This window comes from Tamandua tetradactyla, chromosome 11 (assembly GCF_023851605.1).
Source record: "Tamandua tetradactyla isolate mTamTet1 chromosome 11, mTamTet1.pri, whole genome shotgun sequence".
Classification (NCBI taxonomy): Eukaryota; Metazoa; Chordata; class Mammalia; order Pilosa; family Myrmecophagidae; genus Tamandua; species Tamandua tetradactyla.
In genome coordinates, this window is record NC_135337.1 from 26,871,484 (window position 1) to 26,884,514 (window position 13,031).

Genomic DNA, 13,031 nt, shown 5'->3' on the forward strand with positions numbered 1-13,031 from the left:
TAGCTTACTTGTGCTTTCAGGACCTGTTTGAGCCCTATCTCATATATATCATTTCCATTTTATAATGGAGTGTTGTTGTGCATGCTGAACTTTATGGCTTGGAGGATCAGACAATACCCAGCTCATGATAGATAACTCAGGACTCATGGTTACTTGGTGGCCATGGGTAAGTGTTTAGTCTCTACTAAGGCCCAGTAGAAAGCCAAAAAATATTTCTGAAAAAGAGATTAGTTATCATACAATAGAAAAAGTTAAAAAAAAAAAAAAGAGAGAGAGAGAGAGATTAGTTATCTTCAGAGGATGGTAAGGCTTTACGCCAATATTCTAAGGGTCTGCAGGTCATTCTCCTATAGGGGCCTGCCAAAGGCTCCAGTCAGCATCTCTGTTTGCCACTGACACTTTTAACACCATTGGATCTGCTGGATCATATAGCCCAAGTGGCAGAGCAGCTTGCACAGCATCCTGCATCTGTTGCAGAGCCTGCCCTTATTCTGGTCCCCACTAAAACCAGCAGCTTTTCTTGTCACTGGATAAATGGGCCAGAGTAGCACACTCAAATGAGGAATATGTTATCTCCAAAATCCAAAGAGGCCAACTAGGTATTGTGCCTTTTTTTGGTTGTGGGAGGGGCTAGATGGCAACAGCTGATCCTTCACCTTAGAAGGGAAATCTCAACTATCCCCACACCAATGGACACCCTAGAAATTTACCTGAGGTGGAAAGCCTTCTATTTTTGTTGGATTTGTCTCCCATCCTGTGACATGCAAATACCTTACCAATATGTCTATAGAAGTGCTACTTCTTGGTCACTAGGTCCGATCAGCATGCTATCATCAATATAATGCACTGGTGCAATGTCTTGTGAGAGGGAGAAATGATCAAGGTCCCTGAGGACATGATTATGACATAGGGCTGGAGAGTTGATGTACCAATGAGGTAGGAGAGTGAAGGTATACTGCTGACCTTGCCAGCTGAAAGCAAACTATTTCTGGTGGTCCCTACTGACAGCTACTGAGAAAAAAGCATTTACCAGAACAACAGCTGCAATCCACTGTCATCCTCCAAGATCCATCAGTTTCTGTACAGGCAAAATATGAGGGTCGAATGAGGGTATGGTGGGAATCTTCAAGTCCTTAATAGTAACACTAATCTCTGCAATCCCTCCAGGAATCTGGTATGCTTCTAATTTACTATTTTCCTAGGTAGGGGCAGTTCTCATGGCTTCCAGTTGGCCTTAACCTGCCATAGTCACCCTCACTCCATGAGTCAGGGAACTGATGTGGGAATTCTCCCAGTTGCTGAGTATATCTATTCCATTCATGCATTCTGGAACTGGGGAAATAACTATGGAATGGGTCTGGGGACTCAGTGGACCTACTTTGAGACTGACCTGAGCTAAAACACAATTCATCACCTGATCTCCAAAGCCCTCACTCTGACTGGTGGGCCAGAGTGATACTTTGGGTCTCCTGGAATTAGTCACTTTTGAGCCAGTGTCTAAAAGTCCCTGAAATATCTGATTATTTTCTTTGCCCCAATGCACAGTTACTCTGGTAAAAGCTGGTAGGTGTTCTTGGGGAAGGCTGGGAGTAAGATTAACAATATAAATTTGTTTCAGTATAACCGGTTCCTTCTGTCAATGGTACCTCGCCTTCCCCTCATTCAAGAGGATCTGGGTCTGTCAACTTTTTCAAGCCTGGAATATGAGTAAGGGGCCATGGCTCTCTGTTTTTGTAATTCAAGTTAGACTTCTTTTCACTTGACCTAGAACTCTTCTGCTAATACAGCTCAAATAAGAATTTAGTGCACTGCTTATCTATTTTACTTTTAGGTACCCTCTGATCTATTAGCCAATGCCATAAGTTTCTACCAGTCAGATTATTCTGACTACTGCTTTGAGTCTGCTGTCGATTTTGGTAGCCATTCCAACCTTGTTTATGGTGATTATCTGTTGCCACGTGGGTTTTGCAACTCAGGATCCCATCATCCCCGTTGTGTTAAGGATTCCAGCTTAGTGACAGCAGTTCCCATAGTAACATATAACCTACAGAGAAGGGCAACTACAGAGCTCTTCAAGGATGATGGAGGTAGTCACATGAATTTATTTCTCAATGTTCTGGTGAAAGATGCATCTTCTGGATATTCCTGGGTTGTGTGAGCAGGTCTTCCATCATAAATCCACTCTAACATTCCAATCTCTTTAAACCTCTGGATCCCCTCATTTACATTATTCCAGGGCAGTTCTGGCATTTGTACCTCAGGTACTGTCAGCCATCTTTTGATCCATGTTTCAGCCAACCATCCAAACAAACTATTCATGCCCTTTCTAACCCTTCAAGCTATAACATTTAAGGCAGAATCTGTTCTTAGTGGGCCCATATCAATAAATTCAGCTTGATCCAACTTTATATTCCTTCTACCATTATCCCACACCCTTAATATCCATTCCCACACATATTCCCCTGATTTATTTCTATATAGGTTGGAAAACTCATGCAGTTCTTTTGGAGTATAGGGTACCTTCTCATGGGTCACACTTTGTACTTCACCTTTCAGGGCCTTTGGGGACTTTAGTTATAGCTCTTAAGGAAAAGAAGTGTGATAGTGGTGGGTCATGGAAAGAATTAGAAGTGTCCTTTGAACCAATTATCTCTGTGCATTCCATTGCAGTTTTATCTGGTGAAACAGGATTAATCTCTCCAGACAAAGGCATGAGAGTTGCTTCCCCAGGGGAGGTGGTTACAGGTTTAGCAGGCACTGAAGGGTTAATTTCTTTAGGTAGAGTTTGGATGGTAGACTCCTCTTGGCAGACTGGGGGTCAGGAAGATGTTTCCTCAAGGCAGTTTGGAGATTAGGTGGCTGTTTCTTCAGGGCAGACAATTGCAGGTTTATATAGCAAAGGCTCAGCAGAATCCAGAGTTCCAATGTCCCCACTGTCATCACTATCAACCCATATGTCCCATCAGTTTTCAGAATCCCATTCTTTTCTAATCAATGCCTTTACTTTAACAGCAGGCACCTGCAGGTTGAGATTTTAGTTTACGTTGGAAATCTGCCACTCTCACAATGAGACTCTGGCTCTGGTTTTCAGAGATCTTAAGTCTGACCACAGGAAATAAGATTTTCTTTCAGGGCACACATTTAAACTTTTACATCTTTCACATGGCATTTTAGTTGCAAGTTTGAAGTCTTCAGCTCATCCTTTTCTCTTTTAAGTGTATCCAGCTTATCTAAGAACAACCAGCCAACATCATCACACTTCTTAATGCCACAAAACTCTGTTAAGGTATCAAAAACACTGACACCTAGAGTCTTGCCTCACCCAGAGTCTTGCCTCGTATAAGAGTATGATTAGGAGATCAAATGGTGATATTTTGCATATCTATACTGTCAGTTTATGCCATGTACTGTCTCGCCATCTTGATTATTGGAAGTAGAGTCATTAGTGCCTTTGAATATAATCAGAGTAAAAAACCAATTGTAAAATCCCATTTTTTAAATTTTGTTTCTCAAGAACCACTCCCACTACCCAGCTATATTGGTCAGGGTTCTCTAGGAAAACAGAACCATTGGGAGATATCTGTAAATATGAGATTTTATAAAAGTGTCTCACAAAACTGTGGGGATGCATGAGCCCAAATTCTGTAGTACAGGCCATGAACTGGCAATTCCAATGAAGGTCTTTAATGAATTCCCTAGTAGAGGTTGGAAGTGGAGAGAGACTCTTTTGACTTCTCCTTTAAAGCCCTCAACTGATTTTATTAAACACCACTTCTTGTGGAAGACACTCCCCTCAGTCACCTACCTGCAGATGTAATCAACCATGGATGCAATCAACTTGCTGATGATTTAATAAACACTTCTGCTTTATTAAACAGACACGAAATGTCCTTCCAGTAACAGTTAGGCCAGTGCTTGCTGACAACTGGGCACCATCACCTGGCCAAGTTGATACATGAATCTAACCATACAACCGTGCTATGTGTTTATCATCTCTGGCCTAGATCTCAAGATAGCAATGTAAAGGAAATTCTTCCAGTGCACATGTGATATAGCCCACCTTTGCAGGGTCAGGAGCACTAAAGTTCCAGTTGAAATAGATAAGTGTGCCTTTGCTTAAGTGTCCCCTCTGCATATTTCCCTTGAGAATGAACAACAAGATCCTTGTCAAATATCTTACTGCTGAACCATCTGTAATGGATGAGTTAATCACCTGATTTGTTCTTTTTTATGTCCCAAATTATTGAATGATTTCATTCACATTACTATACACAAGGAAAATATTTGCTTTAAAATAAAAGCACAGGAATTCTTTTGAATTTCTGTCATTCTATTATCTATTCTATTATGATTATATTGCTTTGTTTTATGATTCAAGACATTCATGACTTTATGGCTTCAGGAATATTGTAGCTACTTGAGGGTGAAGACCAAGACTTTTTCTTCTTTTGTGTCCTGTATAACAGCTCAATAAATAGTGGCTGTATTGAACTGCTTCTAAGGGACCATAGAGTCTCCGTCTGCAGTGGCATACTCCATATGCTGCTGCAGAAAAAAAAGGCCAGAGTGTTCTTGGCATCACCAAGAAGGTATTAGAATGAAAACAGATAGTATAATATTACCCTTGAAGAAGAACATGTCCTGGTCACTACATTTCCAGAAAGCTATAACTGATCTGGAAACAGGCCAGAGACGGGCAGTTTTTGGTTGATAAATGTGTTGGAATAGCTTCCTGGTGAAATGACTAAACTAAAATTACTAGTATTGTGGTCTTAGTTAGAGGCTTTCACTCTCATAGAAACATCTTTAACAGACCATAAAGAAGGAAGAATCTGATAAGTGGAATAGGAAGGTCCCAAGGGGGTAGCCTCTATTGGACTGAATTACCCGGAAAATCTTCAGGTCTGGCTGGCACATGTGGCTTTATCTATAGATACAGCTATCAGGGATCCTGAATGAATGAGGATATCACTTCTGTCTTTAGGGACTCAGCCATGGAGTAACTGTCTTTGGTCTCTTAAGATGGAAAAAAGGTAGGTTGCTTCCAGATAATCATATCTTCATTAGAGAAACCAGTTGCTTTTAGAATTTTCCATCTAGATTCAATCTTTTAATCTACCTAGATTGCTAAACCAGGTTTTATTTCGAAGCTTACCTAGATCTAGGCTCAGTGTCTCCTCATCTGTTATTTCTGCTGTAAACACTACCTGGATCAGTCACACTCATGTCCATGTTCACTATCATTTTTAATCCAAGGAAGTCAACCACATCTTTCCTATGACATTGCCAAGACCTTGATCTGCTTTATCCCACCTCTGTCTTTGTGTTTATGCCTAAGACAGAGAAATTAAGCTTCTTCTGTCTGCAAAGATGAAAGAAAAATAGGCTATGGGTGTGTTTTAGTTTACTAGGCTGCTTAAACAAGATGCCATGAAATGGGTTGGCTTAAACAAAGGGAATTTATTAGCTTAAAGTTTGAAACCAAGGAACTGTCTGAATCAAGTCATCATTAAGGGGATGCTTCCTTCCCAAAGACCAGCTGATGGTAACCCTTGGCTTCTTGGCCATGTGGCAAGGCACATGGTAGTGTCTGTAGGTCTCTCCCTTCTCTTCTGGGTTTCATTACTTTTAGCTGCTTGCTTATGTAACTTTCCCTTTTTCTGTCTGTATTCATTCTGCATTAACAGTAGTAAATTCCATCCTGAATGAGACGTGTCACACCTTATCTGAAGTAGCCTAATCTAAAGGTCCTACTTACAATGGATTTGCCCTCACAAGAATGGATTAGACTTAAGAACATGGTTTTCTGGGTTACATAAAACTTCGAACCATGACAGGGTGGATATGTAAAATTAGTGATTCATTCAACAAGTTTCTAAAATTTAAGAATAAGGGAGTAAAAAATTATGTTCCTTTTAGAGCAGGTAGCAGACTTGAGGAATATGATTTTCCTGTATTTGTACAGAACAGAAATAGCGATAAAAAAGGGCTTGACTTAAGGATAGATCTATTATTTCACTAAAAGAAATTTATCACTATTCAGTGTTTATAATATTTGAAGGTGATATTGAAGGGCAACCAACTTTGTTCCCTAAGGTATTTGAATGTTTGGCTGAATAAACCATTCCTTTAAATACAGCATTTTTTAAAAAACTTTTAAAATTGTATTGTATAACATATACAGAGCAAGGAAATAAAAAAGCAATAGTTTTCAAAGCACTCTTCAACAAGTGGTTATAGAATAGATCCCAAAGATTGTCATGGGCTATAATACGATCCTCTCATATTTTTCCTTCTAGCTGCTCCAGAATATAGGAGGCTAGATGGCTTAAATACTTTTTTATCACCACAATCAACTTTTTTCCTTCTTTTTTTGTGAACAATAGCATATATACAAAAAAGCTATGAATTTTCAAAGCACAGCAACACAATTAGTTGTAGAACATATTTCAGACTTTGACATGGTTACAATTTCACAATTTTAGGTTCTTACTTCTAGCTGCTCTAAAATACTGGAGACTAAAAGAGATATCAATTGAATGATCCAGCATGCATATTCATTTGTTAAGTCCTATCTTCTACATATAATTCCACCATCACCTTTGATCTTTCCATACCTTTCTTTAGGATTGTTTGGGCTATGGCAATTTAAAATTTTTGCTATTGGAAGTGTCTGTCACTAATATAGGGTAGGGAGATGGAACTTCTGATGTTCTGGAGAGGCTGGGCTAGGTTTCAGGACTTATCTGGACTAGGGACCCATCTGGAGGTTGTAGGTTTCTGGAATAAATAAGGCATTTTGTTGCTGCTGTTTTTATGCTCATTACAGTTTTAAAATAGTGTGCTTTTGGGGTCTTTTTCATGTTGTTAACAGCCCATTCCAACAATGAGCAGATCAGCTCTGCAACTTCTTGGACCCAGTATAATAATAATAATAACACATTCTTATTGAGCATGTACTATGAGCTAAATGCTTCATATAGGTTTTATCATTTAATTCTCAAAACAAACTTATGTGGTTCATTTGATTATATATGCACTTTGCTGGTGAAGGAACTGAGGCCAAGATCCCATGGCAGAAAATGGCATCCTATATGAATTCCACCAGTCTAATTAAAAGCCTACACAGGGGGTGCAAGGGTAGTTCAGTGGTAGAATTCCTGCCTGCCATGTGGGAGACCCAGGCTTGATTCTTGGCCCATGCACTTACCAAACAAACAAGCAAACAAATAAATGAAAAACCAAACCAAACAAAAATTCAACATATGGTGTTGCAATAAGGTTACACTTACATGGAAAAAGAATAAAATGTGACCTCTGCCATACAGCATACAAAATTAATTAATTAATTAATTAATTAAAAACTTATAGAGCCTACACATTTATCCACTTTATGGTACTCCCATTGAGGACTGCAGGCCACACTTCCTGTAACATGCAGTTCCTTTAGAGAGCCTGTTCTGCAAAATTATCCTAGAAAAGGCTGGCATCTATTTCCTTTCTAGACCTTATTTCAGGTCTAGCAGTGTTGTCAGTATCTAAACTCATTTCTTGATGAGATTAATCCTCCTGTAACCAGAAATCCAGAAAGTAAAGTTAATAAATCTTCTACTCATGCCTAGGAATTTAGTAGACTGAATGTGAAAGAGGCCAAAGCAGATTTAAAGTGATTGAAATGACAAAAGGTGAAATGTGAGTGAAGTGAATGAATTACAAAAGCATGTATGAATAGTATTACACAAGTGAAGCAAATTCAATATCAATTCAATTTCTGACCACGTGCAGAGGGAAAACAAGGGCAAGGGAGCAGGCGAGTCAAGGGTAATGAACAGCTTTATTACTTTTTTTCATTTTGCTACTACGTATGGGTTTCTGCTGCTATTTATTAACATGTAGAGGTTAAAGTTTGTGTTAGATGCCAGTCATAACATTATGGAAGGCTAAATGCTGTCCCACAGTACAGAATGTGGTATGAAGTCAGATTATGAGAAAATACGAGTTTCTTTTCATTATTGTAAAATGCCGAGGCTATTTTAGAATTAAAAATAAAGCCTCTTGAACAATGAAGCTGGGTCCTATCAGGTGGGTCCATTATTTCTCACCCATAGCAATTCTCTTTTGGGCTATGCAAGGGGAATGTAGCGGAATTTCATATTAAGCCACCTCTTCTGTTAAATGCATTTAATATTCAAGTTTGAGCAATATAGAAAGACTTGGTGCATCTAAGCAAATAATTCTCCCATGACACCAGTCTCTTGAAAGACCATGTAATTTAAACCAAGATAGGCCTAACTTTGAGTCTTCGCTTCCTGAACAGCAGTTTCTTATCTGTAAGATGGGGATAATTGCTACCTTGGAAGGTTGTATCTGGAAAGGGATTGGTAGAGCCCCTGGTACACAGTAATTCTTCTGTAAATGATAGTGAATATAATTATGTGATGTGCAGAATACTGTGTTAAGGACATAAAAGCTTACTAAATATGTGTTGAATGAATTTAATAAATAGAAGACTAGAAATGTCCTCAGGCAATAGAACTGCATTTCAGTTGTAGCTTTCTGTTTCCATTTTCTAGTGTGACTCTCATCCTGGTGGTTGAACTTGGGTTGCTGGTGCTGAGGAAATCACATAAGCCATGACCTAGCTGTTCAGGAGATTCTTGATGAACAAGGTGAACTTTCATTGGTCCTTAAATCACAATGCATAGGAAGCTATTTATTTGAAGTATTTATAGAACCAGACTTAGTTACATTTGCCCTATCAATCTTTTATGCCAGGAGTTGGATTGAAATAACTGTAAATAGACAATGTGGGAGGTATATAAAATACATTGACACACATCCTGCATATTAAACAAGCAATTTGCACACACGCATTTTCTTCAAATACATGGAATTCTTTTTCGTTAGTTTATTTCCCTACTTTTGATAGAGATGGGCATGGAAGCAATGTTTCTCCATTATTAGAAAATGATCAGTGCCAGGGTGAATTTAAATAACCTTCATATGTTGGGGAACATTGAGGACTGTTGTGCACTAAGTGGGCATGTGCCTTTTAGGGGGAGCCACTCCACAGCTCCAGCTCATGGTTTCCATGCGGGAATTTGAGCCCAATACTGCAAGAGCTTCTGATTTCTCGGGAAAGATTGGAAATCAGGGTTTTTATGTGGAATCTACTAATTTTCAAGATTAATGCAAATGTTTCTAAAGCACTACCTGGATGTAATAAAGGGAGATTGCCAGTAAATGTGGTCCAAAGGGTGTGCATGACCTCTCATTTAGTTCAACTTCTCTGAAATGCCTTCTTGTTTTATACTCCATTGTTTTAATTGGTTGAAATTATGAGTAAACCTGGGTTGTAATCTGAATGCTGCCTTTGTCTGAACTGGTAATCAATGCTCAGTGGCAGTTTGACAGATTAGACATAGGGGCTTGTAACTGGAAACTAGGCACAGCCATGAGGGTAAGGCAGTAGGTGAGGGAAAACTTAGCAGCAAGTGGTGCTAATGTCTCAGAGAGAGTAAGAAGACATCATTCAGGCCATGCCAGGAGTTCATTGAGACTTAACAGATGTGCTAGATGGATGTGTGGGAGCAGGCAGTGGGCAGGGAACCAGTGTAGTAGGGAGGAGGTAGTAGGTGTCTGTCTGTAAGGCCTGTCCTCACATATTTAGTCCAGGATTCCTAAGAGGAAAAAAGGATTGAACAAGATAGATATGATCTAGAATGGCAAGCTGGAGCTTGGTTTCAGATATAGTGTAGCTGTGGTTTCACAATGAATGGAATCATGCAGAGTCACTTGGGTTATTAGGTTCTCTAACTCACTGACTTCTCATCCAACAGTAGGAATAGACTTAGGCCTAAAGTCTAGGCAGGGATGAGTCTGCAAGAGGGGTAAGGAACTGCTAGGTCTCTGGCTAGAATGAATCTGTCAGCAAGGCATCAGGGAAGTCGATATATCAAGAGTCAGGATGGCTCTAGAGTCCACTGATTTGTCTTTACAGCAAAAGTAGAACAATTCACATTAAGAGAACACACAGAACCATGTCCATAATCCACTTGTAGTGATAGTGAGAGCTTAGGGTCAAGGCTTGAAAGAATGATGCAGGTATTTCCTAAGGAAAACTCCTCTTGGAAAATGACTACAAAGACTTGGGCCTTTGAAAATCAATAGATGTTTTACGCACTTTGTAGCTAATTCCCACCATCTCAGCTGGCATGTAGACCTATCTGGGTATGTTTGGTGAACTGATGGAAAGGTCTTACCAGATTTTTCTTTGTAAAAGAGCCCAATAATCTTCTTGGAAAGAACTCATTCAAAATGGAGAGAAACAAGACAAGATTAGGTTGACTCAATAAGAAGATCTGAATATGGTAGCAGCAGCAGGGGCAGGAAGGGAAGATACAGAGTGTATCTGGGATTTACTCTCATGGATTAGCACTGACCCAGCTCCTAGTGAACTCATGTGTGAGTCCCATAGACAGCAGAGGGTTTTTTAAAAAGCCCTTAAAAAACCATTTCACGAAATATTCTGTAGAAAAATAAAAGCCACTAAGAGCTCTGCTTAAGTCTGTTTCCAATGGAGGAAGAAACTAACAGGGAGATTCTTCTCCACTTTGAAATAGATTCCAGTGCAGTTTTGATGTGCTGGATCCCTACCTTTTGTTAGAAAGCAGTAATGCTTGGTGGCAGCCCTGGAGATGGTGCCTACTTGAGGTGAAAGTGGGTAAAGCAAGAGAAGAAGAAAGACATGGTTGACAGTACAGCTGTTGGAGTTTCTCTGAGCACGTAGATGAGGCATTCTCTGCAGATATCCAGAACTTCTGGGGGGACAAGAGCGACCTTGAGGAGAATCTGAGGTCTGACTTGATTAAGTAGGGTTAAGCATACAAGCTATTCTTATTAATGTGACCCCCTGTGTGCTTACAATCTGGTAAGCCTTAGCAAAGATTTGTGTTATATTTTTAAGTCACAGCGTGAAACACCCATGCTTTTTTATTATCCACTAAGTGTAGTCTTAGGACACTTGTTACCTGTTCTGACAGCATTAGGTATCATCTCGAAATTGCGTCCTTAAATTCTCTGATCATAGAATACTATTTCCAATTAGCCACTCTGGCTTGTGACATTCTTTATAATGTAGGAAATAAACTAATCCATTTTATTTAAAGACACATATGTACACATGCACACACACAGCTAAAAAGAAAAACAAAGAAATAGGTAGACATAGAAGTAAATATGTTGGAACTGCTGGTCATGCAATTCATTGTTTGAGGCACTAGGTCTCATTTGTCTCACTGATAGTCTCTTTAAAAGAGACTTTGCAGGACCATAGATGGAAAGAAAAAGGTAAGAAAATGAAATGGTAGTTTTTTTTGTCCCACTTAAAAAATATGTACAAAATTAAGTGGCTTTGTTAAAACCTCAAGTCAGAAAATTGTGTGGCTTTATAAGGAAAACATTGCATCTGATGCTTATTGAGGTTCTTTTTTTATCTTTCCTTTTTCTTTTCTTCTTTATAAATTTTCTTACTTTTTTGCTATAAGCCTTTTCTGGAATAGAGTTTAGATCAAGAAAATAGCCACCTCTCACCCCCGAAATAGGGAATAATAATGCATTGTCAGGCAATTGTATTATAAAATGTTACCCCCATATATAGGGTCCCTTTGGCAGACCCTTGCAGTCCCGTGTTTTTCATTGCAAGTGGCTTACATCAGTACTGACATCTTCCAGATGTTAGTAGCTTTGATTTTTTTCCCCTGTGTTGCAAACGAGTTGGCATGGAAACAGCTCTTTGCTGGCAACATGACATATGATTCAAGGCAAAATGCATTTTAACACAGATGAATAGTTCAGGAATCTGCCTTTAACAAAAGTCATTTTGAGAGCTGTTTTGAATCTGCTGGTGTTTTGTGACAACTTTTTCAACTTAGATGGAAGAAATCAAAGCATTCCATGTTATGCAATGTAGCAATTGCTAAAATGTGATTTGGCTCTAGCACTGAATAAAATCTTCAAGTTTAGAAGTGGACTTTATGGGTAAAAAACCTAAACAAAAAACCTTGCTCAGTGAAAATTACCTATTTGTTTTAAATAATGAATACTCTAAAACAAACCAAATATGGATAGGTAGTCTCTGCTCTTCATACTAAGAACTAGTGCTGTAAGCTTTTCAGATGGTTTGGATTTTTCTCCCTTAAGAGGAGTGTGGAGAGACAGGGAAAAAAGTGTCTTCACTTTTTCTAGCTCACTAGCTTTATTCATCCATTCCACAATCACTTCACCAAAGGCCGGGAGCACAGGATGTTCTTGAAACTTCGATACAGCTTCCTATGCTTGCCCCAGATGTCAGAGTCTTCAGTTTCTCACAATATTCTATTGTCTCTTGAGTGCAAGGAAGAGACTGCATTCTTGACTCTTGACTACATTTCCCTGCCTCCATGCAGGAGGGTTGGCCTGTGTGAATACCTCTGGGCAATGAACTGTGAATAAATGATGTATGCCATATTATTTATCTGTCTACAACCCTTTAAGGCTTTCTTTCTCTATCCAGGCAGTCACATGTTCCAGACAGTGCAGATAAAGGACTAAGGAACCTCCATTAACCTGGGTCTGAGTGACTAAATGGAGCAGAGTCTTTCACACCTACCTACAAAGGACTTGTAGCTGAACATGAGAAGTAAACTTTTTTTTTCACTGTGGGTTAAGGCTTTGAGATTTTGAAATTGTTCTTATCACAGTATAACTCAGAGAATGTTTGAGTCATGACATACTATAGAGATTCTCCAGTTCAGTGTTTCATTATGCAAATGTAGGAACTAGAGCCAGGTGAAGGAAAAGACTTGCCCCATTATCACACAGCTAGCATTTCTGTAAACCAGGAAACTGCTTTCCCTTGTGAGTAAACAAGATTAGTCTTTAGAATTTTCCCCCATGATAATATTAGGGTACATGATATGCATATACCACCCTGACCTAGTCATTTCAAAGTCAAATCTTCCTTCTCAGAAAAGATGTCATTTCATATTTTC

General features: G+C 39.1%; 1 long non-coding RNA gene across 1 annotated transcript; it reads left to right on the forward strand.

The window, feature by feature from the left end:
• The first annotated feature begins 976 nt into the window (after positions 1-976).
• LOC143649434 (uncharacterized) lies at positions 977-13,031 on the forward strand. Its single transcript, XR_013158992.1, has 4 exons — positions 977-1,174; positions 1,619-1,707; positions 8,574-8,669; positions 12,554-13,031. It is a non-coding gene; the product is annotated as an uncharacterized LOC143649434 (long non-coding RNA).